The sequence below is a fragment of the Octodon degus genome, unplaced genomic scaffold (assembly GCF_000260255.1).
Source record: "Octodon degus isolate 3935 unplaced genomic scaffold, OctDeg1.0 scaffold00094, whole genome shotgun sequence".
NCBI lineage: Eukaryota > Metazoa > Chordata > Mammalia > Rodentia > Octodontidae > Octodon > Octodon degus.
Window position 1 is genome coordinate 4,772,795 of NW_004524670.1, and position 5,185 is coordinate 4,777,979.

Here is a 5,185-nt window from a genome sequence, read left to right on the forward strand (position 1 = left end):
CCCCATCACATGCTTCAGTTCCCCAGATACACTTCTCCCCATGGCTCTGATCCCCACTCTTTGTGCCGTTTTCCTGGTCTGGAGGCTGCTGGGCTGCCCACACAGAAGATGAGCAAGCCAGCAGATCAAATGCGTGGTCTTCTGTGCTGCTTTCATGTTCTCAGAGGCTGGCGGTATCTCTGCCCAGCTGGCGAGTGGCAGACTCTGAGGTGGAGGAGATGAATCTCTGAGATGGCGAGAGTCCAGGCTGGCTCAGAAGCAGTTGCCAAACTCTGCTTGACTTTCAGTCTGAGCATCACAGGGTGGCAAGTGCCTCAGAGGTCATGGATCACAACCGCCTATCACTTGGAACTAAAAACTAGCCAAATGCTGTTTTCTGAAAGCTAAGCTATATGTCAGTAAAAGGGGGTATAAACAAAAGGGAGGCAGCTGTTCACAGATTCATTGGAATTAAGCAGTTGCACCCACTAAATGCAGCCCTTGACTTTGTTTTTTCTGGCTCGCCATAGGAGATCTAAAATTGTGCATGAGGTTTTTCAGGTTCCTCGAGCCCAGTGGACGTCATACAGATTGGGTTGGTGGAGGGAGAAATATTGTTCTGAACCTTGAAAAGAACAAATAGCCAGAAAAAAAATTATTTATGTGCATATGAATATCCTCAGGGCCCTGGGCCAGGTCCTGCAGTTCCCTTGATTCTGCTCTTGTCTTTCCCCATCCCCCATTCCCCCATCAGCCCCATGTGCCCCTGACCTTCCCCATCTTCGGCTTGTGGCTGCCTGATGATCCAACTCTGAACCCCCACTGTGGGCACTGCTCCTTTGGCTCCACCAGGAATGGGAACAGGAAAAATGAGTAAAGAGGAGCTGCTATCGCTTCTACCTCACAAAAAAAGTTAGCAGTTGTACTATTATCCTCCCTTGAAGATGAAGGAAATGGTAAATCAGAGAAGTCAGGTGATCTGCCTTAAGTCATAGGTCTGCTATGGGATGGAAGAGGGACCCAACCCAGGTGAGTCACAGCCCAAAGACCATACTGTCCACACAAAGCACTGCATTTTTCCCTTTCCATCTTCTTTTCACATCATTTTTAAAAAATCTTTTACTTATTTATCTGGTACAGGGTCTGGTTATGCAGCTCAGACTTGTAGTGATCCTCTTGTCTCAGCCTCCCCAGCACTGGCATTACAGGAGTGCACCACCACGCCCAGTTTCAGTGGCCAGCATGGTATGCCTGGGGTTCCAGGGCCAGCACAGCACGCAATACTGGGGTTTGAAACTGAGTCCTTGTGCTTGCCAGGCAGGTGCTTAGACTGCCAAGCTATCTCCCCAGCCCTTACATCATTTTTATATCCCATCCCTAATATTCTTTCTGACTTCCTTCACCCCACAATTCATCCTTTTGTCATTGGTAATATCCCTCCTCCTAGACTTGGAATAACCTAAAATGTCTTATAAGATATAAGAATTGCTCACCTTACACTAAAATGAGGGTACCCTGACCTCACATGGTCCTCTGTGAGTATTCCCTACTCTAGCAAAGGGTTCAAATGTCTCAGCATGCTATAAGTGCCATCTCCAGTGAGGCCCCTACAGGATTTTGTGGCCTCATCTTTCTCCTGGCTCTTCTGTCTTCTTTTTTTTCTAGCCTAATTTCATCCACAGATTTCTTCCCTGAACAAACCTACTACGGAACAAGTTGCCAACAAATTGGCCTACAGTACTTATTGTAATAACATAAAGAAAGCTTTTTATTATCACAGAATCTGGTGCCAAGATTTCATGTTGGCAGAATTATATTTGTTGGGAAATTTTTGAAAACTCCCATTGCTGCATAAATTAAGGCCCTAGAGGTTTTGTGTGTGGGTGGTTTGCCGGTCAGACACTCCCAAAATACATGCTGAGATAGAGTTTGGGATATGAGGTGTTTATTATTGACCAAGTATACATTAGTTGATGTCTGAATAAACAGAAATGGAATCTGAACGCATACCTCATTTTAAAATACTTTTTCCTCAGAAAAAAGAATGCAGTACTAATACATGCTACAACATGCTAAGCCAATATGCTAAGTGAAAGAAGCTAGTCAGAAAACACCACATCTTGTCCTGTTATATGAAATACCCAGAGAAGACAGTCATTAGGGATGGAAGTAGATTAATCATTTCAAGAGCTGTGCAAAAGAGAGATCGGGAGTGACAGCTAATGGGACAGAGTTTCTTTCTGAGAGTCATAAAAATTTTTTGGAATTAGTGGTGATAGTCTCCAACTATTACCAACTGAGTTGTACATGTTAAAATAGTAAATTGTATGGTATGTAAGTCTCAATAAGGCTGTTTTAAAACATTTTTTTAAATGTTGGCAATTAATATCTGAAGGAAGAAGAAAGAAGCAGAATAGGGCACAGGAACAATGTTTTTTCTTTTTTAATTTTAATTTTTAAAATTAATTTTAATGAGAAAGAAATAGCAATGAGACAATTTCAAAACAGGTTAGTAGGACAGTTACAATAATTAAAACATTGCATATTGTCATCATAGTAGTTATTCAGAGTGCAAGATGCAGACATGATATCTTGTCTAAACATTATTAGTACAAATCTTCTCGTTGAACTAAGAGAAAGTAGCTGAATATCTATGCTAACTATTTTGTATATACAGATATATATACAAAATATTGTAGTCATACTGTAGTAATTTTTTTCACTACAAGAGGAAGAATCTGATTTGTGATATGCAGGGCCCACAAAAATGCCTGAACTCACCAGCCAGGGATGTCTCAAGCACCAGGCCAGCCAGGGTTTCATAGCCTCCTGAAACAGCCCCAATTTACACCTCCACCCGTCTCAGTCACTACTTGTAGACTGCCTCTGGTCGTGTGTGACCTCAGTGGAGGTGACAGGCTTGGTGGTAACCAACAGCTGGAGGCTGTCCGTTGAGCCTTGGCCAATGGGCAGCAAGTCTCTGCAGGATGGGGTCTAAATATAAGTACCTGACAGGCCACTGAGGAAGTGACTATTTTAGAAAGAAACAGACTAGAAAAAGAAATGAATAAGGCAGAGCCAGAGAGTGTCAGGAAGCTGTGGCTTGTGCAGTGGAATCCTTCCTCATAACCCTTCATCTTCACCCAAGTTAAGGCACACAGAATAGAAACAAATCCTCAGTATTTTAGCAAATAAATGATGCTTCATTTCTCATTTTAGGCTCTCATTTCCCCCAGCTTCTCACCAAACCAGAGCATTTATTCAACAAATCTTAGTTTTGGCAGGGAAGAGAACACTTTCTTTTCCCTTCTCTTTGTAGACATGTTAAAAGACATTAACATTAGTATAACTTATAAATTAAAACCAGTATTATGCTTAAGACCTTTATAATGAACAAGAAGAAAGATGAAGAGAAAAATTCTACAATCAAGTTGGACCAGCGCTTGGGAGGCTGAAAACAGGAGAATCACTATGAGTCCGATCCTTGTAGTGAGACCCTATAGACTGTAGACCCTGTACCAAATATGTATAAATAAATAAATAAAATTAAGTTGGATTTGGAAACAGGTGTTTTGTCTATTAGCTTTGCAAAAAAGCACATCTGGATGCTGTAGGAAAAAACAAACCCTGTATTTCACACACTGCATCTAGCTAAAACAAGAGTATAAAGGAAACCAGCATGGAAAATTACAGACCAAGACACATACAGTAATGCTTTTGCAGAGGTGCTGCTACCCCTATAATTTCATTTAGTCTTCTCAATAGGTCCCTAAAGGAGGGAAGGCAGAATTATTACCATAATCTTGAGTTCAGACATTAAGTGATTGATTCACAGTGACATAGCAATGAAGCAAATGACTCAAACTTGCACCCACAGGTATGGACTGCCAATGCAAAAATCTTTCCATGGCGAAACCAAACTATACCCCAAACTTCAGCATCTATCCAACCCTCTGAGTCCAGGGAGGTAACCACAAGGGATCAGAGAGAAACATGTTCAGCAGTCCAAATGCAGTTCCTGTGAGGCAACAACCACTGAAGGATTAATTTCTTAGATAAAATATTTCATTAATGACTACGGATTTCAGCCAACAAGTGAATTAGTAAAACTACCTTAAATATACTTCAGAGATGCAGAACTCATTAGTGTGTGATCTTGAAAAAAAATCAGAGTATACTCTAGAAAGGGGCCATGAAGCATTTTTAATTCCAGATGTGGCAACAAGAGAAATTTTAGATAGCAAGTTAGAGGAAGAAGATATTACAAGATAAAGGATCTTCATAAGTATTCAGTCTAAAGTTTTTCTTCTCATAAAATACCCATGATAGCATATAGAAATCAAGACACTCATATACAATGACATTTTTACAAAACTGGAGCACAGTACTATATCACAGGTCATACAATTAGTAGTGAAGAGACAAGATTTCTTGGATAAAAAAATGTATATATTTGACAAACTCTGATTCAACCAAGTTAAATGGATTTCATATTCCAGGACTTCCCAAGAGGGAAATTGCTTATGCAGTACTTTAAGAAACTGTGAGTTAGAGCAATAAAATTTGGTTGTTGTCATTTGCAACAACTGCAGGAAGAAACTAATCATTTTGAACAACTAGCTCAGGTCTGACAAATGGATGGTGTGTTTGCCTTCATCTCCCCCTCCTCCTCCATATCAGGCGTGAATAATCACTGCACCCTCTGTTGCTGACTCGGTGTATAGCACCATAATCTCTAAAACTGCACTCTTAAGAAGCCACTACTGGTTACTCATAAATGCATTTCCAGGTTGAAAGCAAAAAATATTTTAGAAGCTGACATAATCGGACATGGGAAAAATAGACTAGATATTCTTCAGTGTACCAGAAAGGCCCATTAGCTAACTTCCAGAGAAGAAATTAAGGAGTTGACCACCAGATGTTATTTGTCATTGTACCTTCAGCACCTAACACCGTTCTTGACACAATGCAGACTCTGCATATGTTTGATGACTTAAAGTGACCCCTACCTTAGCAACAAAGTCTGCACTACAAGCATCCTTGGACCACAGCATGAAACAAAACTAGCAAACAAAACCAATAAAAACATGGGAAGACAAGGCAACAAAATGCCTCCCCCAAATCCCAACTTTACCAAAGCAAATCTAGGGGTCTTCAAGGGGGAGAACAGCATAAGGCACATCCCCAAAAGGATATTGGAGGAGGT